Source organism: Pteropus medius, unplaced genomic scaffold (assembly GCF_902729225.1).
Source record: "Pteropus medius unplaced genomic scaffold, Ma_sr-lr_union100, whole genome shotgun sequence".
In the NCBI taxonomy this organism is placed as follows: Eukaryota; Metazoa; Chordata; class Mammalia; order Chiroptera; family Pteropodidae; genus Pteropus; species Pteropus medius.
Window position 1 is genome coordinate 27,536,473 of NW_024347791.1, and position 27,192 is coordinate 27,563,664.

At 30.8% G+C, this 27,192-nt stretch overlaps 1 protein-coding gene and 1 pseudogene across 1 annotated transcript in view; both read right to left on the reverse strand.

Annotated features, from left to right (window-relative positions):
* Positions 1 to 27,192, reverse strand: part of CADM2 (cell adhesion molecule 2) — a 982,117-nt gene that overhangs the window by 687,744 nt on the left and 267,181 nt on the right. The gene's annotated exons all lie outside the window — the stretch shown is intronic.
* Positions 18,548 to 18,698, reverse strand: LOC120615306 (uncharacterized; annotated as a pseudogene).

Below are 27,192 nucleotides of genomic sequence, written 5' to 3' on the forward strand. Positions count from 1 at the left end.
CTAACAGAAAAGGGCAGAGTTTCAGCCCTCATTCACTTGATAGAGCCTACACAACAGTATATCTGCACTGCTGCATAAAAACAAATATTATAGAGAAAGAAAAATAAAAAAAAAACACACATTGGTTTGCATGTGTTTAATCACGTCTTAAAGTATGATACGACCTATTCCATGTCAAAATGTTTGAGATTTAGTAAAGGGAAATGTTTTAAATTTTCTAATGCAATACATTTCTATATGTAAATTTTGACCTGTGTAACTAACTGGTAATCAGTATTTACTCAGGAAAAAACCCTATTTAGAATTTAATTTTCTTCATCGGATTGACATGACCAATAATCTGTTTGATTAGTGACCACAGAGAAATTATCTTTACCCATACCGCTTACAAGTCAATTCTTAATAATAAGGATTGCATTTAAAGTAGATATACTTAAAGTAGGCCTAACCATGGTACAGCCAAAGATTAATTAAGCTGATTTTTTGTTGAAATGTAAGAGCTTAGATTATATATTTTGTGAAATGTGGTGAAATTTGTGGCTGAAACAATCTGAGATATGTCCCTTGATAGAGCAAAAATATCTTGAGTTACCTTTGGATAATTAACCAAAGAATATATTCACCTCAGAAATTATAATAGGAGGAAGTCTGGGCTTTTCTGTTTGGCAATAGTTTATAACATTTCGGCCTATTTTTCTGGAGATCTTGGGTATAAAACTCTGTATAAGGTGTTGGTCAAAATTCGCAAGCGACTTTTGTGGGGTTGAGTGATATAGTACATTCACTACTGAATCCTGTTAGATATTTGTTTTCCAAATATAGCACCTCCGTTTCAGAAAAGAAAGAGGCAAGCTATGAATGTGTTTATATTTGTTAGATTTGTTTACTTGAAATGCGTTCTAAATAATGGGCTTAAGTAAATTAACTTGTTTAAACTTGAATAAATTAAAACTTTAGTGGATGAACTGTAAATTCTCTGAAAAAAATATAAAAGATAAAAAAATTAAAAGTTAACATTCTCTTTTTGGATGATTGTAATGAAATTATTGAACTACATCTGACTCTGTATGCCTTACATTTTTAAAGTTACTCCATTTTGCAATTTAGATTTAATAAAGTATAGATTTAATAAACATAATTGTTGGTAACTGGTAGTTTTTATAACTAAATTGACTATCAATTTACTGTTTCTATTATAATTTGGTTGTGTAATCCTTCAGGATTAGTTACTTTCACCAGCACTATTTACTAACTGAAGTTTAGCAAGAACTTATTTTTATTAATTCACTATTAATGGTTATCTGTATATAAAAATGTATTACAGAATCTCCAGTTAGATAATTTATACATATCAAGCTTCTTTTTTTTTTTTTTTGTAGAAACAGGAAGAAAAGAATATTGTGGGAATATTTTCTCTTTTAGATAAAAAATTATTTAAAATTTTAAATTCCAAATATAGCTAAACTACTGACGGAAGATGAAGATTAAATAATCTCATGATAGGTTATTTAACAGGAAATTTCATAAAATGCTTTGTTTTTAGGACTAAGGTAAACCTATTCTCTATTAATTTTTAAAATTAATTGTGCATCAGTAGTTTATTTATTACTCCAAATCTAGAGGTGGAAAAAAAAGATGTTTAAAACCTTAAGTAGAAGTAGAAAACATGGCTATTTGGAAACAAATAAAAATAGATATAAAAAGGTTTGTAAATTGATAATTATCATAGTAACATTACATGTTATAGCTATAATGATTTTTATTACTGCAAAACTTGTTATTCTCATTGACAAATAATTATTTATAACCTACCTTGTCCAAAGGCATTGTGTTTTACTATGGGAATGAAGAGTTATAAGTAAAAGTTTAGGTCCTTCAAGGACTTACAGTATCATTAAGAAGAAAGAGTAGTTAAATAATAAAGAGCTAAAGTACTGGAAAAGTCAATAAATTCTGTAGGAAATCAGAATTGGGGGTCATGTGAAATTATTATTGGTGTCCCTATGCAAATCAATTCTAAATTGTTATATCTTAAAAAAAAAAACAAAGTTAAGAGAAAGTTAGTCAAAAGAAAAGTCAGTTATTATAACCATTTATTTTTCCACTTTGTATGCTGTTCATTTCCTATGGAAAACCCATGCCCTCTTGTGGACAGGACTATTAGTTTTTATGAATTTTAAAGGTGATCCCATCTTTTTCTCTAATAACAATAATCATTTGTTAGAAGTGGAGACAGGACTGTCAGTACCAGGTGAATATTAGTATATTAAAGATCATTGCATTAATATTTTTTAAAGTTTTAATTTTTTACATAGTTACATAGGCATAATTCTAGCTTCTAGAATTTTTTAAGATACTAAGAAATTTTCTGTGTAATTGAATTTTTCTGTTTGAAATTTCTAAAACCAATTATATAAGCACCTGGTATTCTGTGATTATATGAAAATGTAAGGTAAATATAAGACAGGGTTTTTAATCTGCTCATTTCACCACTGACAATCACAGATCTCTAGACTTTGGACATTTATTTTCCATGTGTTTTAGAACAGCAAACCTAAAGCAAATCTAAATATCTGCCACCTTCATAAATCAAAAATGGTCAAGAACATATATTATAGGGTTGCAAGTAAAATATTTCCTAAGATCTATCTATCTTAAAAATAGAATGAAATAGTTCCATCTGTAAAAGTCTGTATCTCTAAGACTTCTGTAAGGAGACTTCTGTGTAGAGGGTACTGGGATGGATTGCTCCGGTTTGTCTAAGGATCTAGACTAAAGTTTTTAGTAATGTGTTTGGGAGTGTTCATTAACAAGCTGTTTTTACTTTATGATTCGATTTGGTAAATAGTTTCATTATTCAAATTGTTTAATTCTATGAATTACTTTATATGCCAGTCACATTGCCATGAAAGCCTGAATTTAATGTTTTTTAAGCAAACACATACAAGAATTATCATCCTTAATTAAACTCTCAAGTCCTAAATACTTATCTTTAAAAAGAAAGGAAAAAAAGAAATACTCATTGGGCTTGACGTTATATACCAAGAGAAAGTCAAACGTTTTCTCTCCTTAAAGGATATGCTAGATAATACATATCATATGACCTGAAGTTTACAGGCAGAAAGCATTTTACAGTGGTTTCTTATTCAAATTTTAGAGATTTTTCACAAGCAATTTATGTAGGTACAAGCTTCTTAAAATGTCCTTTGGGCACATCTGTCTTCCCAATTTCATCAATTCAGCTGAATATAATACCCATGTCCCCAGGTAAAAGTCATGATGCAATTCTATCAGACAGTTGCTGTACTTTGCGCAGTGTGGGTGTGAGAGCTAATTTTGTCCTTAGATTCAGAAGCTTCATTAACAGTCTTAACACATTCACTGCAGCTTTCTAAACCTCTCAGGCTTTAACACTTACACTACTGCAGAACTGGGGAGAAAGAAAAATAAAATGTTATCCTTGTTTTGAAAACACATTTCTGACTAGCAACAAATAGAGCTTTTTTGTGCACTTCCAAACCTGAGTTCTGACAATGTCATGCTATGGAAGACTTTTCTGGCAGTGAACAATTGATATTTTGAGAAAAGTACTTTTTCCACATGCACGAACACACAAAAATTTTGTACAAACATAAATGAAAGATACGATGCCTAGACTTGATTATAGGAATTATGTATAGCTATGAAGAACATTATTATTTTTTAAAGCAATCCTGTTATTGTATTTTAAAAATCAAATTCCATATTATTGTAATTATTCAATATTAGTATTAATTTCTCAGATTTCAGTGATTAATAATCCTATGAAAATGCTGTCTGTTTTTTAAATGAAAGCATTTATCAAAGTCTAACCTTTGAATCTCAACATCTATATTCAATGATTATGTCAGTGAATACATACAATTGTTATATAGATTTTGAGAAAGAAAAATGCAAGTTATTTCCTTAGCAATCACAACAAGCTTTGTTAGACTTACTCAAACAGATATACTAGAGATATATTAAGGAAAGTATTGCCACATATGTTCGCCAGTCTACCTATCTATCTACAAATAATATACCATAATTATAGTTCACACGGTATCTAACCAGTCTAAACTTTGGGTTACACATGTGAAAAACACTAGAGATGGTTAATGAGCAAACACATAAATTAAAATTTACATATATTAACATTTCAACAATTAAAAGTATTCAAGATAGAATATGAAAACAGTAACAATTGCTTATTTTAATTCTTAATGCCTATACTGTTCATTTTCTTAGACAACATAATAAAATCTCTAGCTATGTAAAATCGTTATATTTTTAATGGACATACTCAGGATTTCTACATTGTCTCAAAGCCATAAACAGAAAAAGTTTCTAGGTTTTTGGCACTAATCTAAAATCTGAGAACGAGCTTAGAATTAGGCACAAGTATTAATTAAAAAAAAAAAAACTAGTAAAGCAATTTCAGATATATCTATAGTGAGAATTATGAAAAAAGAAAGCCTGCCATTCATATTTTAAAACTATGTAATGGCATATGAATGTCTCAGGACATAAATAGATTGGGTCATAGAGGCAAAGAGTTCTATTCATTTTGTGGTGTACAGTTTAATGCAAAGTAAGTTAGTTGTTTGCATGACGATGACACATATTAAAATACACTATTCAGTCTGATATCATCACACCTGGTTTTCTAGCAAAACATCCTTAAGAAAACACCGCTTAAATTAAAGGGAAGAAAAGTTTTTTTTTAAAAAAACGCTTTCAAAAAAGACATGTATATAAAAATTTCAGTTATTAGATCTACATACAGTCCTCCTTTCTTTTTGTCTGAAGTCTAAGGTCCAGAAATGCTATTCTAATTGCACTATTTAAAGAATCTTTTTAAATAAGGGTATCAAGAGACTTGACTCCACTCACATAGAGAGACAAACATATCATAATAAGACAATCATATCAACCCTATCGGCTACTTTGCCAATATCGATAAAGTGCAGTATTCTACAGTATTCTACAGTAATCATGTTCTCTATAAGACACCTTAAACTCTTTCACCACAGACAAGTTTTATTATGAAAAGAAGACTATGTTTATATAATATTAAATCATATGTAAATGTAGTTCTCCACCCACCTCAGGTAAGATGCAGATTTAGGAATCATCTTCTATAGCTTATTTTATCCTATGCATTATTCCTTTTCAAGCATTTTTGGTGGCCTCTAGCACACACTCCAGCAGACAAATGGTAGTAGGCTTTACGAATATAAGAGAAATGTGTAGGAGGAAGTATTAAACTTGAAATAAATTCTATTTATAATCTAATCACCTGCCTGTATCCACTCCTCACCTTCCCCGTACCACCAAACAATGGGAAAGATTAACATCATTCAATTTTAGCAACTGTATGTCTTAAACCAGCCTATGTTCATTCTCTGCATTATAGACCAAGAAGCTAAGGGAAGAATTACATGGAGGGGTCCCCCTTCTATTGGCAAGGATATGGGCCTGTGTCTACATCAACAGTCAGTCTGAGGAGGATGGAGTTATGTGATACTTCTTAAAATGTAGGCTTTTTGTGCTGTAGTCTGGAGTAATATTATTTTTCTTACCCACTGTACCTATAATATAGCTCTTGCCTCTTTGCAGATACCGATCATAGTTTTATTAATAAAAGGGAACAACCTAGAATTTCTTCCTGTGATTTTTCCTTTGATAATCATTTTCTTCTTAGGGGATATTGATTTCCTTGTTTTTTTTTTTTTTTCATTTGTTTGTTTCTTTTTGTTTGTTTGTTTGCTTTTTTAATTCTAGCTTCCTGACTCTCATTTCTGCTTTCTCTCTCATGTGGTGTCTCACCTTCTGGTTTTTTGATCTGGATCTTTTCCAGATACTGATTAGATTATAATTGCTTAGAAAAGGGGCTAAAATGTTCCCTCAACAATAAGTCTGGTGTCTAAAAGAGATCTGGGAAGTACAGGGTGACAATTTTACTATCAGCACATTTTTCTTGGACTGTGGATCTTGTAGTTTATATTTCTATAAACAGTCGATTAAAAACTAATGTAACTGCTATGAAGTCACCATATTTATGAACATTGCCAAATAAAACTTCTTAAATAAATGTCATTTATATAACATCATTTTATAAAAGAGAGTATCTTAACACCAAAGAATTAGAAAAAGGGCACTCTCAGAGTAATGCACACAATTCTTATGAATGGAGCTTGTGTGAAACTTACAAATCTACTTACTTTTCTCATTTTTCTGCACATCTATTGAATCTTCTCCTGAGATACAGTCTGTCTAGAAACTAATAGTTGGAAACCATTGGCAAAATGCTTCACACACTTAGGTTACAGCTGTGAAATAGTGAAAAGAGCTTGGACAAGATATCAGAATGTGTGGAAGCAATGACCCTTAGATCTTCATTTAAAAATGAGATGAAAACATCTATCACTCATGCCTTCCATGATAAGTGAGAAATATATATGTAAAGCTCCCTGTAGATAATAGGACATTTTGTTAATCTACTTAGTTATTAGTTTTGAAGATATTGGTCATACTCTTGGAAATCTTCGTAGTACTTTGTGTCTTTTTGATAGATTTTCTACAAAAGAAAATATATATATATATATATATATATTTACTTCAGACTTTGCCTGTGTCTTTAGAAAGCAGAGTAGAAAAGAAGCTATGCTATAATGATCTCCTGCTGAATCTTTAAAAATAACCTAAGTTTCATGTACTATAGCTCTCACATGCTTCTGGAAAAATTACAAGTCAATAACATAAATCAAAAGAAAAGCAGTGAATTGGTTGTTTTGGATTTAAAGGCCCTACTCTACCCACACCACCATCTCTACCTCTGTAGTGATATGTCTGTAAGGAGGCCTGGTGCTACAGCTCTTGAGTAGAGTCTATTACAAGGTGGACTCACCTGAACTAGTGCATTTTAGATTAAATGCTGGCATCCTCTGATCCATATAAGATTTTGTATTTCTCTCTCAGATCTACATTTTTATGATTATCCTCAAAATATGATACATGAATATTTACATATGTTAACCCCATAGAATAGAAAGCAGCTTAAGAATTTCCTTTTATTTTGAATTTACGCAAGGAACTGACATGTCTGAACGATGCCATTTGATACCAGAGAAATATAAAAAAATATTAAATACTTGGAAGTATAAGTGTAATATACTTATTTTGACCAAATATATCCTCATTCCTTAATTCATAGATGTTTTTAGCCCTTCTCCAAGAAGCTAGTTCTGTTAAGTGGCATTTTTATTTATCAAGTAGTACTTACTTGTTTTGAAAATAATATAAAATTTCTTTTGAATTAATAAAAGCACTAAATTTTTTTAAAATACTGTATTTATTTATTTCTTTAGACATAATAAAACAAAAGAAGCAGATTTAAAAGGAGAAAAATTGTGTTTTAAAATTATAATAATGCTTCAAAGAAATATTGCAACAATGCACTCCATCTTCTGGTGGATAAAATGGCAATAATCTATTCAGTTTACTGGGGCATCTGGGTATGGTACCCAGCTTTAGGGAAATTTAGAAGAAAAAACGTGAGGTGCTTACATTAAAATCACTGTACTGGTTCTGGTTTTGAAATTGTTTCCCTTAAAGTTTGTGGGGTTTTTTTTGGTTTTTTTTGTTTGTTTGTTTGTTTTTTAAATCTGGTATTTTTAGCCAATGACTTCATGTTGTCCTTACAGAGTCTTTGCTTCAAAATGAGCTGATTCAACAAATTAATTTCAGTATTTGAATAGGTCCTCATTTCATTATTTACAATTTTGTGTGTTGTGTATGTCTCCTCATTTGTGAGAATCTAGTCTATAAAAAAAAAAAAAACAGCTTATCTGCAATCATTTTCTTTGGTGGACATATTAAGCTAAGTCTTAGGACTGAAAGATTAAAACTGGTCCTTTCCTTTGAGAAGCTCCCTCTCTCTTGATTTTCCTTTCAAATACCTCCCCCCATCCCTCCCTGATTGGAATCCCCGGTTATTCAGAAACCATTCCAATGAATAATGCCAGTAAGATCAACTAATCTGCATTTACTAAGGTTAGATATGTTTTCAATGAAGGGACAACATAGACTCATATGAAAATAGCACTAACTGCATCAGCACCACATGCAGGTTACAAACTGTGAAGTCTTCCTCACTTTAGAGCAAGAAGAGTTCCCTATAGACTAAGGGTCAAGAGAGGTCTCACCTTCCCTTAAGGGGTGTTTCTGCTCTATCTTCTGCTCCTCTGACAAGAATCAAGAGCTCACTCTTGTGTATTCAAGGCAATACCCACTAAGCCGCTTGACTCTAAGTATCCGTAACTTTACACTGGTTGACACATTCAACAAGGTCAATCTGCAGTTGAAACCTCTTTCAGTCTCTCAGCTGATTTGATCTAAGTCTAACATGAGAATAAATGAAACCGTAGCACACAAAATGTGAAAATCCAGTTTTTTCTAGCCATAAGACTAAACAATATGAAAATAGCCTGGAGCACAATCTTTGAGTATCAGTTACCCAGCAAGATAAAGCCCATGTTTGTTTATCTTGAATGAATCAGTCAATACTACCTTCATTTTTTTGATCATTCTCGTTTAAGTCAGCCAACACATATTTATGGTGTCTTCCATGGCCAGAAAATTTATAAGTCTCTTGAGTATTCAGGAGTGTTCAGGATATAGTCCTTGACTTTAACAGGTTTCCATTCAATGGGGAAAATAGTTTATAATTATGGAAATAAAAAAAAATAGTTTTCACTGGAAGATGGATGCTATGAAGATATCAGAGGTAATTATGAAGGTTCTATGGGGAGTTAACTACTTATTGGAATCATGAGCGGTGAGAAAGAGGTAACCATTAAAATATCTGTGGCATGGGATTGGGAAGGGGAGGAGAGGCCCAAGTAAAATAAAGAGTCAGTTTAAGGCCGATGGAAAACAAGTCTGAAGTATTCTTAGAAGTTTTCTCTAAAGCTCAGTTGCTTTGCTGGGACCCTATTAGCCTGTCTAGCTCTTCCCATCTGCTCCCTATTTAATTACAAGCATCTTGCTCAAAATCGGATGTGCTACATAAAACCAAGAAGCCATCCAAAGGAATCTGAGCATCTCTACTATCCCAGAAAACTCCTGCTGTACTCCTTCAACTTTCCACCACAAGACATATACTCTTAGAGATAAATGCCAGCTCAGATGAAACCAGAATTCATCCACCTCTTAAACATTACAGTTGAAATCTATGTGAATAGTATAGTTACATCCAGAGAGACATGATATATTTTTTTGGAATCAGAGATCCAGGTATAAATTCTGCTTCTTACGATCTTAAGAAATCACTTAACTTCTCTGACTCCTAGCTATATCAATAAAAATGTTAATCAATGTCTGTCTATTTTATTCTAACTAATGTTTCATATTAAAAATTATAAACAAATTTGTGTGGAGTATAAAGACATTGCCTCTGCTCTAAATCTCTGTAACATCTTATGAGGGCAATAAAGAACAAATAAAATTTATAAAAATACTCATTAATAAGTAACAGCATCATGAAAAGGGAATCAATAAAATATTAGAGTATAAAATATGTTATTTTTTAACTAGAGGAATAGAAATGGAGTATTATCTCCATATGTTTGATCTTGAATTTTTAGGGAATTTGCAATTTATATTTAACATATTTGGGTGTATATGTACATCTGTTTAAAAAAAAATAATGTAAAATCTAAAGTATGAAAGTTGAAGATTATGGGGTTTGTTTGAAAGATATTTCCTTAACCTATTTGATTAGATCTTAGAAATAAAAGTGAATAGTGAGAATGAAGCTGAGAATGCAGTTTGGGAAACTGAAATTTATTTTGTAGAAAAGAGAAACAGGAACCATCAAATCTTTTAGATTAAGGGGAGATACATTAAGGTATCTTAGAAATATGTCTGTTTTTCTCTATGTGGGAGAATTTCTTGTGGGGGAAAAAATAAAGGCTGGGAGATCTGATAGGATTACTGGACTATAAAACATGTTCATGAGCAAGTACAGAATATTTGTGTAAGGACAGCAAGGATAACATCCTTTAAAATAGATAAACCAACCATGTTTATTATTATTATGTTAGTACAGTTAAATAATTGTAAGGGTCTTAATTTAGAACTTTAAAAGATATTAAACTTGAGATATGCACTATTGTGTGCAAACGATATGTAGTGTCAATTAATTCTAATACTATTATTCAAAATATTCTGTCAAATTCTTATGAATTCGAGCTATAGATTTACTTTCTTAAAGTTGTCACTTATCTTTCAGGAATAATGTTCATTCTATTTAAAACTGCATATAGGGGTTGGCTAATTTGATACCACATTCTGCACATTTCATGGTTTTCAAAAATGTTAACTATCTTTAGTCTACTATGAATATTACTTATAGTAAATAAAAACTACAGATAGCATCATCTATTAATTATATAAGATTTCATACAGAGCTTTAGTCAAACACTTTAAATAGAGACATCTGACATGCTTTATAAAAGAATCTACACCCTGGATTTACTACTGCTTCTTAGGTATATAACCTTGGTTAATTTACTTAAAGTCTCTAATTTCCTGATCTTTAAAATGGGATGATTTTAATACCTATCTAATAGGATTAATGAGTTAATAAAAGTGAAATTCTTTAAGCAGTTTTAGCACTAAGTAGTTGTTTAAAATAGAGTACTTGTTATTATATACTACACACTTTCTCTTCTCAAAGGGCAATTTTATTTTGTAAACAAGCCTTAAAATTTCAGAGATTGATTTTGTGAAGGGGAAAGACAAGTCATACATTGCCGTTTTTTAACTAAAGTCTGTAGGAACAAAATTGAAAGAAAAGTTAGCAATTAACTAATCAATTTAGACTATGTCTTCATTTAACTCTGATTATAAACACTGAAGGAGGTTCATGTTGGGGCTTGACTGCTGTCTACATTGACAAATTAACCAGATAATTGGCATTTCTTATCTTAATGGTATATTGTAAGTATATATGCAAGTTGTAGACTAAATGCCATGCAGTATTCCAAGCCTAAAGTGAATTTGAAACAAAAGGTGCAGTAGATTTAACTTTCATTAACCCATTGACATTCTTGTCGCCAACCTCATTTAAAAAGAAATTCCATTGAGATTTAGTAGAATTAAAAGAAAATGCAGTCTATGTACTTCACCCCTCCATAATTAGTAATGTGGAACAGTGTTTTATAATTTGAATGGAAGTCAGGATACATTCAATGTCTTTCTTGATCTTTAATTAACAAGATGTATAAATTAAAGCAAGTCACTTAAGTGCATCTTATTTTTTCCATTTGTAAAATGGAAGTTGCATAGATGATAAGAAAGAGGTACTTGGCAAGGAAGTTTCACGGGCCAGCACTCTGTTTTAGGATCCTTGGTGAAATGCATGATATATCGTAAGAAATGATAAAGATTTAGCAGTGATAGTTTTTTCATATTATGTGAATCTAATTTCTTTAGAAAATATACAGGAAATAATAAACGCTTTATACAGCCATATTATAGAATTATTGAAGTAAAATACTTAGTCCTCATCTTTCTAATAATTGATAATGACAAATATCTAGAAAAGTTAAGTCCACAAATGTTTGTAATAAACAATCAGAAAAATGACTTTTATTGTTTTGAAGCCACAAAGCTGATAAATAAAAACTAATTTTTTTAGGAAATTGATCCTGATATGTGAATGGGAAGAAATCTCATGAACTTTCAATTATGATTACTATAATTAGGAAGCCAAACCACTTAATTTCTCAATTAAGATACACATTGAGGAACAGAGGATATGGAACTCTGGTTTATAAGACAATTGACAAAAATAAATATAACATTTCTTTCACAATTAAAAATCAGTCTGCATATTCTATTCATAGAAAATGCATTACTTTGTAGAACAGTCATTATTAACTAACTCGAAAAAGAATAATTTGGACGTAGTGAATATTGCCTCCATAGTTTACACTTTGGAATTTGTCAAAAGATTAGACGAGAAACAATGCAAAGATAATATTAAAGATAGATTTAATGAACTTCTTGTTGGTTTAATTACATTTTCTTTTGATTTCTTATTTCAGATGTTGCCACCAATTCAATTGAGAACAGAGTTGCAGTACATCTGAAGCTATTTTTCCAGTTAAATTTTATACTTGCTCTATTCTGAGGATATAAATCATAAAGAGTGAATTTTAAAAAGAGCCTCTAAAAATTAATCTTATTGTTCTGGTTTTGTTCTTTAATGGAATTTCCAGGACTTCAAATTACTGATATTAAACAATAACTAAAATATACATTATTAAATCATAAAAAGTGTGTTTTATCTTTATTATAGATTAATAAAGACAATATCTCATGTCTCTAGCCTGGAACACATCACAATAGAGAACAAAAATGTAATTCATACTCAGAAAAATAAGATTCAAGATCTGGCCAATTAAGAGCAATCAATTAACTTATTTGGGCTTTAGTTATCCAATGATAGATGGGAATAAATAGCTAACGTGCTTCCTAGCTTCCAAACTACAAGTTAAATAAGAGCAACCTTTAGATGAATAATAACTGGAATTTTATTTAAAGAGGTGTCTGAGTAACTTCAGTTGAGTAAGAAGTTACTTCAATGGAATATGTAATTTCAGAATGTGCAATTTTTTAAACTACCAATTATCTTATTTAAGACATTTCAGATTAATTTACTAAAATTCCAAATGTCACTTGCTAAATTTGAATCAAGCCATTATCTTCCCTATTTTGTTCTCGTCACTCTAATCCACTATACTTTCCTAATTATAAACTAGCCCACCGATATGGGGATTTCCTCTAAGTTGGACAAAAAATAAGTACAGCTTTATTAGGGATCTCTTCCTTTTATCAATGTTGTATCTTAATGAGTTCCCTGGATTTGAAATCAAGTAAGAATTAAAAGTTTAGATAAAACTTGAGAGAGGTTAGAAATGCTCAAATAATTTTTAATTCTCAACTAGATCGGCTACAGTTATAGATCAACCCATTGGCCCATGGATCCTGAAATACTTAAATATGCAAAGATTCAGCTGTGTGAGGATTCAGTAATTCAATATTATCCAATAATGTTCATGTCTACTAGTTTATTTGCTACTGAGATTTTTTTGCAGTTTGTTTCATTTCTAAAACTTCTTTCACCAGAAAAGCCCCAAAATTCATTTTTGCCTTTCATTTTATATCTAAGTTTAGGGAAGGGTAATTGTATTTTGAAGTTTTGCTTTCTATTCCAGGGCAGATCCACAATAGCTAGACCCTCAAATTATATATTTTTATTCACACAAGTTGCTTCATATAATTCTCCAAAGTTCTCCAATTTTCCTTTAATATTTTAGAAATAGTATTAGATTAAATTATAAATACATTTAAAATTCCATTACCCTTCACTTTGGATGTCAAAAATGACAAAACAATCTATTCTTGAGATGAAATTGGTCAAATATTAGTCTAATTGTTCTCGTATTATTTGCTACTAAAATTCCATCTCTTTGGCTTTGGATTTGCAAGAAAGACAGACCTTATTTATATAGATTTTGCAACCATAATTTTATTTTTGCACTTATTCTAAATTGCTATTTATACTTCAATAACTTTAGTGACTTCTTATTTCAAAATTAAATTGCCTGTGGCCATTATATGTTAATTACATTTTTTTTTAATCTTTACTTTATCACTCACTCCTGAACATGATTCACATAACTACTTTTATCATTTAGACAGTTTTTAGGCATTTTTCCCACCTGCCTTGGTCTCTCTACATATGTCTAAGTCTTGGTCTCAAACCACTTATCCATTTACACTCACTCACTTATTGATATCTCAGTCATCTATGTCAATCGCAAAATTTTTTTTTTTTAGCACATATGCACTCAAAATAGAAAAGTCATATCTCCAGATAGAAATCATCTCTAAATTCCAGACTCATATATCCAACATCTCCCTTTGTGTATCACAAAGACTCTTCAAACCATGTTTGTCCAAACCTCAAATCCTGATTCTCCCACTGGCAATAAATAGTGACTTTGTGCTCCCAACTTCTTTCTCCAATAACCCGAAAACTATCCCTTCACCTTCTCTTGCACCCCACATTAGGGCATCAAAAATCATATCTGTACTACCTTCAAAATAGATCCCCCATCTCACTGCTATCCCATCTCTGTGCTACCTCTTGGTCAAAGGCACCATCATTTTCCTCCTGAATTATTTCAGTAGCCTGCAGACTGATCTACTTGCTTCCTCCACTGGCCTCTCCCTACTCTTACAGTTTACACATGACATAGCAGCCAAATCTTTTTACAAGGTGAAATATGTCATGCCTGTGTACAAAAACTGCAAAATCACTACCTATCTCCTTAAGAGTAAGAAACAAGCTCATATAAATAGCTTACAAGGTCCTACAAAATCAGTGATAATCTGCCTGCTAACTACTGCTCCCACACTCATTCCCTGACTTCTACCTCCTTTTCCATTATGTCATTCACTTCATCAATATCAATCTCCTATTCACTAGCTCAGTAGCTCTGATTATTCTAATTAATCAAAATTGGAATCTTTTTAACAATTTTTGAATAAGGCAGTCAGACTCCTGTCTTAAGATATTATTTGCTGTTCCCACTACCCAGAATGCTCTTCTCCTAGTAATCCACATAATTTACTCTATCAAACAATGAGACAACACAATTTGACTGCATTCTTAAAACAGAAGCTGTGGGCTATCTTGTTAACTTTTAGTTATACATTTCATTCTATAGAGTTTAATAATCTGATTTTAAACTTTTAAAAAGATTCACTGAGTATAAACTTTCTTAGGTTCTAGAGTTCAATATTATTAATCTTGTGGTCATCTTTCACTAAAATATTACACTATCCACTTCTTGATGTTTATAGCCTTAACACCATAGTACATTACTATCACAGCTTTAAAAGTTTGCTTAGGTACCTTTTACTGACATTTACAGACTCTTTCTTCAGAGGCTTTGATATGCTATTCTCCAAATTCTAAGTTATGATTTGCTTCCAAATTATTACTTGGTTGTCCTAGAATCTCCCACTAAACCTTGTTCTCCTTCAGATTAAATTGGCTAAATTTCACTCTCTAAAAGCATAACGTACATTGCAGATACATTCTAAACAGCTTTGAGGCAAATTACAATATTCATTTGTTATATGTTTTCTTTATAAAGTATCTCACATTTAAATATAAAGAGTCACAGCATTAATGAAAAACACAATAAAAGAGCAACCAAAATATAATGTTCATCTGAAGCATATGTTTGCATATGCAAGTCATATAACATTATACGATATACTATAAAATACGTAATATCAGTCATTTGGTATATAATGAATCTTTTCTATTTTTTTGATTAAGTGAATCTAAGAGTATCACTATTTCTTCAAAAACAACTTTTTCAGTAAATATGCACATTTATAGAATTAAGTAATAATAAATTAGATAAATAAAATAAATTTACAGATTCTAATATTAGAAAAGCATATTCATGATAATGTGAAATTTCTGGGGAAATAATATATTTTTTAACTTTCTAAAATAGTACTAACAATAATAATAAATACAATAATTTTAGAAAAAATAAGATAAAAGAAACAAAAAGGACAAAAACTACACTGAAATTTTAGTTTTTTTAAATGGAAAAAGTTGGGCTAAACATAATTTTAAAATATGAAATATAATAACTTGCCAAATATGTCAGATAATATTTATTCCATCAATATAACTTGCTGTATGAGTAAATATAAATCTCTAATATATAGACCTATTAATATCTACCGCATTATTTTTGAGGGCTTGTGAAATAATCTTGTATGTTTTTAGCTTTTAATTCCTATGGTTTTAGTAAGCTAAAAATTTGAAGAATTTACGGAAACAGAATATTACTATTTTGAGGTATAGACTTAGCAAAAACATGTCTTTATAACAGCAACATGCAAAAGAACTAAGTAAAATAACACTCATTTTTAATTATGTTGAAATCTATATATGTTTCAGCTTAAGATAAAATTATATGTATATATTAACTGGTTATTTTGGTAAGCATGGACTGTGGTTTATAAAATACCGTCTAGTTTTTTTTTTTTTTCTGCCAAACTACCCCCACCGTCTGTAATTCTTTTATAATTGACAAATTTTCTTGTTAGAACTGGTTAATATTTTATGGTAAAAAGTTTTATTCTATACATGTTAAATATAAATTTAAAGATATATGTTTCATATTTTCCACATATGCTATATACATAATGTTTCAAGCAAAGGCTAGCTATATTTTTAAAGAATTGCTCAGGTAAATATAATTTGCCTTATTGCTGAATAGAATTTTATTTTGAGACATTTGTTTCTTCACTCATAGAACTCTCAGTATAATGAGATTTTATAAACAGAATGACAAACCATTTAAAGTGAGAAACGAGCAAACAGGTGTACGGCTTGTGCCTAATAGGCCTTCCCTTAGTTTCACAGTCTGATAATTTTCTTTGCACACTGCCTTGACCTGATTATTCATGACTTTTTGCATAATGAGAGAAAGCTTTTAGACATGTTAGGTATGACATACAAAATCTGCAGCTATTCAACCATCTTGAAAAATTCTGTTGAGGTTTTTAGGTAGATTTAGCAATCAAATAATAATTTGATGCAACACGATCAAAATGTTGAACCTATTTTCTGAAAACTTTGAAAGCATAAAACATCTTAGGATATTTCACCAAATCATTGTCTGTATAAAACTATGCTCATACTTGCTTAAATGTGATTAAACAAGTAATTAACACACTATTTGCCACTCCTTAAAATGTTTTCTAAGGGATAAAATATTTTACTCTATTAAATTTGTTATGTTTATCCATTATGAAAAAACAAAAAATATGCTACTCACATCAATTGCAAATTAGACTTTGACATATATAACTTCCAGAGATAAATTTGATTAACAGATCTCGAAAATAGTAACAAGCACACAAATGTAAGTGACATTTAAAATGAGATATAATTTATGTATTTGAATGTGTGTTTACATATGTATATACATACATATATATACATATGTATGTGTGTATGTATATATATATATATGGACATATATATATATACATACACACATACATATGTATATATATGTACATACATGGACATATATATATACATACACACATACATACATATATGTGTGTATACATACACACAATGGTTTTCTTTGCTGTGGACTTTTTGTTCTATTTCTAGGAAATATTGAACCTTAGCTAAGAGATGATTAGCTTTGTCTCAGATTCTGTTCATTCTAGTGGAGTTTAAGTATATTTTCATTTTGACAATTATATTTATAATTCCCAGGAAGTATTTGTTATTTTTCCTTCTTCTATTAGCTTATTTCTGATTTTGTTGTTTTAGTTTTTTTTCTTTTCTTTGTTCTTTTTTTATTGTTCTGTTTGTTTTACAAACTCTGAGGATGCCTAGTAGAAACTGTGAAATTTCTATTTTCTAAATTAATTCTAATTTCTTTGTGACTAGGAGCATTCGTAGTTCATCTTGGTCCCCAATTTATGATTCTAGCTTTTCTCACATATGTGCTGTAGTAGATACCTTATTTTCCATACTTAGAATCATCACAGACAAATAATATCTTTAAGAATCTGTTCTCAGGAAATGCTTGGTGTTGATTTAAAAACATATGCATATGTGGTAGCAAGGGGCTTACAGGTGCTTTGAATTTCTGATTTCTGATTTGGAATTTCTTTAGGGTTCCCTTGAAACATACTCCTCTAATCATGGTATTTTGCACTATGGTTTTCATTGACTTTTTTCTTCATCATGTTAATGTTATGTGCTTTCCATACCCAAGAATTTTCTCAAGCATAAGAGAAAATTAACATAAAGCATAGTAAAGTTATGAGTTTTACCTTTTTAGAAGTAATCTTTTCTAATATTATAAAAATATTTTAGGTACAATTAGTTTGAGCCACCAAATATTTGAAAGAGAATCGCATTTTTTTTTACTTTAATTATGTAGATATTTTGTTCTCTCTCTTATTTTCAATTTATATTCTTTCTTTAGTGCACTACCAGTTTACATATGTTTAAAATGTCTCATTAGTCTGTCTCATTAAGGAGACTTTTAAAAATATTCTGATATTTGTCATAGTACACCTGAAATTCACCCTCTTAAAATGGAACTCTTAATGAACACTAGATAACTAATAAAATTGGTAGTGATTAAGTATTAAAGTGAGAGTATCATAGTCTTAATAAACATAATAAAAGATCTTCTGAAAGAAAGCTAAAAAATTCATAAACATGACAAAATAAAGAAATACTTCTTCGGGAGAATATATAAAACTGAATTCAACATAATTTGAATTTTATTTCTTCAAAAAATCTAAACATTGCCATTTATATAAAAACCAACATTCAATCTCCTTTAGAGAGAAAATGATTGTATCATCTATCATAATATTTTTTTTTCAGGGGAAAGCATGAACACAGTCCCCCACTACCACAAATTATGCAGTCGAGTTCCCCACATTTGGGGAAATAACAGTGGTCAGCACATCCGGTGTGAAAGGATAAGCCTCATCCTGGGAAAACCACCTTCATTACCCTGCCAGGTAAGTATATAATATTTTGATGATTAATATAAATATCAGGTATCACATTTTCAGTTGTTAAAGACTCAAAATGAGTAAAAATGTCCTGGCTTGTTTGCATAGTCACTGATTCACTGTTACAGTGTACACAGAGCAATTCATCTGTTGCTGTAGAAAGGTTACCAATAGTACAAGATTAGCCTGACCTCGAGAGTCTTATAACACATTTATTGAAGCGATTAGAAATTGGGATTTCTATAGCAGATATTTATATTACTGAAAATTACATGTTGCATTTATGTCTAGTAAATCACCATCGCTTCTAATTAATTTAAGTGAAAACATATTTCTTACTCTTGATATCTCAAAATAAGTAGTATGTGCACACCCTGTTTGTTTGCTGAATGACTGTACTATATTTATTTAAAAGCTACATGAATTTCCAAAATTTGATCTCCTCTGCAAATATGCAAAACAATTTTTAATGGTCAAAACCATGGATCAGTATTATCATATGATATTCTGATATTCCATAACTAAGATTATAAACTGACCCACATTAAACTAGAAATACTTCTAATATACAAAAGGTGTATATTTTTACATATCTATAAGACATTTTGCAATGATGCTTAAAATATTGCTACTTCTCCTAAAACATACACACATTTTCTCACATATGTGCTGTAGTTATTGTGCCGTAGCACAATAACAACAACAACAACAAAAGCAAAACAATAATATCAACAACATCCCATTTATAGACCCCTGGAAATATATCTGCATTAGAAGAGATCCTGAGGCATTGTATAAACAAAGATGACTTAATATGTTCCATTAGGCACATTGTTAGGCATAGGAAAGATAAAGAAAATAAAACAATGTAAGTGACCTTAGAGGATTTATGATATATTTTGGGAAAAATGTGTAAAATCAAAATCATTAATACAAGTGATAAATACTACATGCTAAATAGATGGGGCAAATCTTATTACAGTTAAAAAATTTAAAAGAGATACTTCTAAGGGCTTGGAAAGTGGCATAAATTATATTTTAGAAGGTAGAGCTAATATGGATGGAGAGAAAAACAAGATGGCAATATATATCATGATTAGTTAAACAAGTCTAATCATTTCTTCAAAAAGTAAAAGAATATTTAGGAAAAATGCCCAGATTATATTTATTGGGGAAGAGAATGTTTAGATGACACTGTTGAAAAGATGAATCTAAAAAATAATAGAATTAGTCTTTAGGCATTAGAAATATTTTATTTTTAACTTAATTTGTTAAATGTATTTAGTAAAATTTTAGGACAGATATATAACATAGTTTATAGAAAAGAGACTAGAATTAGCAAAATAAAAATGAATTTGTGAAGCCTATGAAAAAGAGGTGGTTTTCACGGAAATAGAAAGAAAGGAAGAGACTCAAGGGATGAAAGAAATATCACCAGGACTGTCATTTGAATACGGACAGAAAACAAAGTCATACATAGCTATTGATACTTTAGCTTTAGAGAGTAGAAAAATAATAGAATTCCAGACAAAAAGAAAAAAGTTTAGATACAGAGTTATTTATGAAGAAGGAAAGGATGTTGGGAGGCATATATAAATTTATCCAATTTCTCTAATTCTATCTTTTATAAAGGGTCATTTTAGATAGAAATTAAAAAGCAAAAATACTATAAATTTAAAAACTAAAATAGTTTATTCTAGCCACAGAAAGACTTGCCAGGAAGGCAAACACAATTTACCGATTGCACAGGAGATTAGTTAACTAGTATCTAATGCAATAAAAGAAATACAAGGAGTAAATGCTTTTCATCTGACAAAACATAACATACCAATGTTTGATGAAATATATTATTTTTAACTTAAAGTTTTAGTATAATACAAAATACCAGAAGAAATTTACCGGGGAAAGTCGATTCATGCATAATTTATACTTGAGTGAGAACCTATGGCTAGACATGTGAATCTGGCAGGATATTACAGAAGCGATAGGTGAAGCCATTCAATGAATGAACTTTCTAACTTTATAAAAAACTTAAAAATAGAAAATAGGAGAACTAAAGAATGAGCCTTGGTGTGCCCATTTAGAGAGTGGAATTATCCTACTTCATTATCCATTGTATAAGACTCTGTAGATGTGTATAGCTTTGAGCTTGTTCTTTCAATTTTCAAGTGTTCAATATTCTCACTTATAATGGGGGTATTTAGAGTTCCTGTAGCATGAGATAGTTTGACATAGTATAGGTAAAGGATTGCTCAATTCTTGGCATTGTGTTTGTTTAGTTTTAAAATATAATCATAGTTTCCTGTCCAGTCCTCCTGTTGCCATCCCAAATCAGATATTATCTTTATCATTGACTAATCACATAATGTTTTATTAGTTTTTCTTTTTATACCCATTTCTTCTATTAGCTCATTATGTTCATAAAGATTAATTTGCACATTAAATATTCTATTATTTTTTCAAAGAATTTACACCTTGTACTAAATGAAATTCAAAAATTTTAGTTAGATATTTACAGTTCTCGAGAATATTTCCTTAACTTGCTTTTGTAGTCTAATCCCCCATTGTTCACTATACATCCTTAATATTTGAGTCAGATTGGATGGTTCACCTAGACATAACAACTGCTTTTCCATTTTCTCTGCATGCTACTCTTCTTAGAATTTGCTCTATCCCAATCCTACTGATATCTGTCCAAGATTATTTTTATAAATTATCCTGAATTAGGATATTGCACATCATCTCAACATTTACTTATATAGCATTTAACATAATTACTTTTGTAGTAGTATTATTTTAAAGTGCAGTTCAAAAAATAAAAATAAAAATAAAGTGCCATTCAAAGAGAATGGGAACTATAAACAAATCATACGTTGGCCAAGCGGGAAAAATAAAACCAAAAGAAAGAAGGTACAAAAAGACAAGTTTCTACTAAACATAAATGAAAAGTTACTAGGAGTCAAAAATAAAATGTCTTTAGAGATTAAGAATTCTGAAACAGCACGTAGGTGACCAAATGGCAGGGATTTAATAGAAACCATTAAACCCCATGGTGTGTGGTTGATAAAAATATATATTTTTTAAATCTTCTAATTTTCATTTTCAATTATGTCGAAGTACACAGTTTCAGCAGCAAGGACTTCTGAAGCCAGGTACTAGGCAAGGACTACATAAAGTCATGTGGAAATGGATGTTTTAAATGTAGTCAAGAGAAAGAAAAAAATCAAGTTTAATTGAACACCAGGGTCAAAGAAACTGTGTGTGTGCGCTTGTTTTTTATTTTTGCTCTGTAGGAGATACTAGAACCAATGATTACATATCTTAACATTTCATTGCATAACATTAACACTGTTTTGTTGAGACATCAATGCATAACAAGCATTTTGATTTTTTTTCTTTGAAAATAGTGATCTGTTTTGAATAACAAGGAAAAATGTTAGTAGTGGGTCACTGCTTGGCAAAGAAAATTTAAATTATTTAGAAATACCAATAATAGTCCTAATCTTTATATAATATTATAACACAAATAATGACTCTAAGATTTTTTATATGTGTTATTTGTCAAAAAATTATGACTCTGCTATATTCTAAAAATCAAAAAGAAAAATGGCTTTGAATTTTTGAAATCAAGGTTAATTTTATATGAATTTATTATTTTTAATGTATCTTTGGCTTTAATACAGAAAATCAAGTGATAATATGATCATTAGTTCAGTATCTAAGAAATCACTTAGCAGATACACATATTAAAAGAGAACATTTGACAAAATATGCAATTGTAAAAATGTGAAAGCAGAAGCCAGATCAATGGGAAAATCCATGTAATTGAATATTTAATCAAGATATTCAAACCCATTCAGGGTTTATATGTATATATGAATTTTATTTTTTCTATAAAAAGAAAAAAGTATAATCAATAAAGAGATGAAATCATAGATATATGACATTTTTATAGAAAGCAGGGGCACTTATTTAAAAATAAAACTAAACTAAAATTAATCATAAACAAAATCCAACCTATACATTTACTACTAAATTGTTGATGACTCTTAATGTGTTATGTAATACTATTTTAGAAATTGTGTTGGGAACATTTAAAGTACCCATCACAATTTTTTAGTGTGCAAAATACAGAAGAAACACATCTAATATTATCACTGGATTTCAAGTTGAATATTTCACAATTGTTAAGAAATCATCCAACAAGGGAGTTGCTTAATAGAGAATGCCTGATGTACTATTCTATTTCAAAACATTTGGTAGAGGTTTATGACAAAGAATAGAATATTTGAAATGACATTTATGTAGCTCCTCAATTCCTTTTCAGCCAAGGTTTCTGCCTCCTCTCCCTTGCTCATCAAAGTCTTTGGCTAGGCTTCTTTCCTCTTCTCTTTGACTCCAGATCCTTCCTTTCTCAAAGTTTTCATACATTCTCTCTCTGGAGACCCCTGTAGTCACAGCTTAAAGTCACACACTGAACTTTTAGTGTTTCTCCTTAAGTGCTGCTTCTTCAGGAAGCCTTATCAATCCCCCTACCCAAGCTGGGCTCTCTCTGAAACTTATGCCACTGTAGGCTTTTCCATAGCTTATTTGAGTAGTACATATTTAATTCCTGTTTCAGATAGTCCATGAAACTCCATGGAATGTAGACATTTATCAGTAATGTTCACTGCTATTTCTCCAGTAGCTACTGCAGTAAATAGTTATTGAATGAATATGTGATAATGAATAAATGAACTTGTGAAAGGAAAAAAAAAAGAAATGAATGTTAATTAATGAATATGTGAGAAGAGAAACAAATATTCCCTATCCTATAATACTGGCATTGAGTAGATGATCTTTGATTACTTTGTCAGCACTTTACTTAAGAAGATTAACTAAGCCTCATGGGGAAAAAAAATATTAAGAATCTCTGTTGAAATAGTGTGTACTTAAGATAGGTCTAAGTCTCAGTTTTGCCATTTACAAGACTGTAATTTGGAAAAATAATTTAATCTCAGATTATCTTATTTCCTTAAACTAGACATAGTTATATTTACAGTTGAGATTAAGTGAAAAAGGTTAATAAAACACTATATAGAGCTATATATACCTATCTAATATATCTTCAAGTAAGGTCAGAGCTAGTATGAAGGAAATCTTGACTGCCTTGTTTGTACTATTTAATTGAGAAACTTATTTGTATTTTCTTTACTCACTTTCTTTACTGAGTCCTGGCTCTCACCTGAGAAAAATACTTTCCCTTAAATTCTCGAATAGCTATTAACTTCTTCCAAAATCACTGTGCCTAGATTAGGGCGGGGGGAAGAGGACATGTGCTCCACTTTGCTATCTCCAAACCACTCTCTTCTCTTCTCCCTAAAATTTTCAAGCTTTAAATATTATTACTTCAGACTATACCACTCACTTATCTTGCTATCTTTACTGATCTTCATTCTTTGAAGATTTTTTTGTACCTGGCTTATGTCACTTCTTCTAACTCTAGTCCTGCAAGCTCTTTGGTTGTTTAAATCATCACAAAGATTGTCAGCCCTCCAAACAATTTTTTTCTCTGATTTTATCTGTTTTCTACCTTGGATACTCAATCCCATCTATGATCATTCCATAGGCCTTGCCTTGCCTATAACATCAAGCTTCCCACTCTTTCTTTAATCACACCTCCTATCTTTCCAACTCAATTTGTCTAGTAATTTGACTTCAAGTTAATTTAACTTCATGTGGACCTATAATTCATTGAACTTAACACTTTTCCATACCTTCAACTTCCTTGCCCCTTTCTCAATTTTGTCATACTTATCAGTAAAATCCTTCTAACCTGTTAAATCCAACTAAATCCATTTCATGCCTGCATCCCCACAACTGAATGTGGCCATAGAAAAGTACACATATGAATATGTTCTTAATAAGTTTATGATCATATATCTCAAGTATACCTTTTTAATGCTTCAAGTAAAAGATATTGCAGTTCCAAAGTCAACTTTTTCTCCCCTTTTTTTAAGTGAATTATTTTAAACTTATCTCATTTCAAAACCCTTATTTCTTGTCTCCATCCCAATTTTTATCTGATAATCTTATTTACTTCCAAAGCCCCCAGACTATGAAGAAAATCATAAGGGAATATCAATAAGCCACCACCACCTCATTTCCCACCATCCTGATTCCACATCCACATATTTAGACATCTTTCCTCTTAGCAAATGAATGGCTTGTGCTCTAAACTCCAGGCCTGTGCTCTCTGCCATTTGTGTCCTAGAATCCACACTTTCTAATCTGTTCTAGGTTATCACTGCAGTAACCCTCTCCTCTCATGTGCTGTATCACTCCATCAATCTGGTCCTCTCTCTTTCCTACATCAATGTGTTTTTTTTTCTTTTTTCTTTATTGTATTATTCAAACAGCCTTATACATGTCATTTCTGCAGTCTACTTCTATTAAATTCACTTCACTCTCCAATATTGCGGGATTTCTGTGTTAACTTGTTGGCAAAACTCATAAAAAGAGTTGTACTAGCTATCTTTAATTCCTCTCTTTCTATTTTCTCTTTAACTTACATCACTGAAATTGTTCTTGTCACTCTTACCTATGGTCTTCACATTGATAAATCCTATTTTTTATTGTTAGTGTTCATTCTATCTGAACTATCAACAGCATTTGACGCAGCTGATCTTTTGTTCCATCTTGAAACACTTTCTCTGCTACGTTTCTATCACACCTCACTTTTCTAGTTCTTTTTTTTTTTTGTCTCACTAGTGGCTCCTTCTTATTATCCTTTGATGCGTCTTCCTTATCTTTCTCTCCTATAAACATTAGAATATCCCAGAGTAGAGACTTTGGACATAACCACTTCAGATGTACATTCCTCCCTTGGTGATACCACGCAATACCATATGAGGCTTCAATTAGCATGTATGTGATAATGACTCATAAATTTTATCTCCTATATGGGCGTCTGCTCCAAGCTCACACATCTAAGGGTTTACTCAATATTTCCACTGAAATTTCTACTAGCTATCTCAAACTTAATATGTCTAAAACCAAAATTCTGATCTTCCCCCCCGCAAAAAAAAAAAAAAAACTCCACTCAAATTTTTCTGTTTTAACATACAGCAACTTTATACATGCAGATGCTTATATCAAAGTCTTGTAATCATCATAGCTTTCCTATTTTTTCTCAAATTCCTTATTCAATCAATCAGCAAATCTCATTGGCAGCATTTTCAAAATATGTCCAGAATCTAACTACCTTTACTGCAACAAAACTGATGTAAGCCCCTACCATCTTTCTGTGAGATTATTGAAGTAGATTCTTAACTGTGAAAACTCCTTTTTGTTTTATTCTCTCTTTTTTTTTTTTTAATTAAGTTTATTCAGGTAACATTGGTTAACACAATTATATAATTTTCAGGTGTACATTATCATTTGACATTTGTATATTCTATTGTGTGTTCACCACCCAAAGTCCAGTTTCTTTCAGCTACAATATATTTGATCCCCTTTATCCACTCACCCTCCCCCTACCCCCTATATTTGACCCTCTATACCCCATCTACCTTCCCCCTCTCTCCCACCCCACTAGTAACCACTACTCTATAGTCCTCTGGTAACCACTAGTCTATAGTCCATGTCCATGAGTCTCTGTTTGTTTGTCTTTCTCATTTGTTGCTTTTAGGTTTATATCCCACATATAAGTGATATCATGTGATTTTCAACTTTTTCTGTCTGGCTTATTTCAATGGCTTGATTATCTTGAGTTCTATCCATATGCAGCTGTCAAAGTAATTTTGTTAGATCATGCTCCTCTTCTACACAAAATCCTTCAATGTCTTCTCACCTCATTCAAAATAACTATTATGTGAGAATTTGTCAAATTAGACCATCACTAACTTTTACCTTACTATCTTTCACTAATGTCTCCCTTGTTCATTCATGTCCAACCATGCTGGCCTGTCATTTTGTTTAACATGCCAAGGACATTCTTACCATAAGATCTTTGCCATCTCTGTTCCTTCTGACTGCATCCTTTTCCTCCATGTATCCAGACATGACTTACTCTTTCACTTCCTTCAGAATTTCATTCAAAATCACCATGTCAGTGTGACCTTCTTTGAATTCCAACCATCCTCCCCATCCTCTTCTCTTTGCCATTTCCTTTGATCTCTATCCTGATTTTGTTGTTGATGTTGCTCTCCATACCACTTATTTGCTCTATAAAATATATTTCACTTATTTATTTTGTTTAGTCTCTAAAAGCTCTGTTAAGGCAAGGATTTTTGTCTGGTTTGTTCATGGTTGTAGTTCCAGTGCTTGGAAGGTAGGGGATTGATAAGCATTTCTTGACTGAATGAGTAAATAAGTACATGAAAATTGTTGGCTTAATCAGAAGGAAACTTTTCATAATTATTAAAGTGATATAACTCTGTAATTGAAAACATAAATGTGGAGAGTAAACCATATGACAATTGGCACTCTCCGTTATTTCATTTTAGTGCTGAGGCACTAAAGAAATAA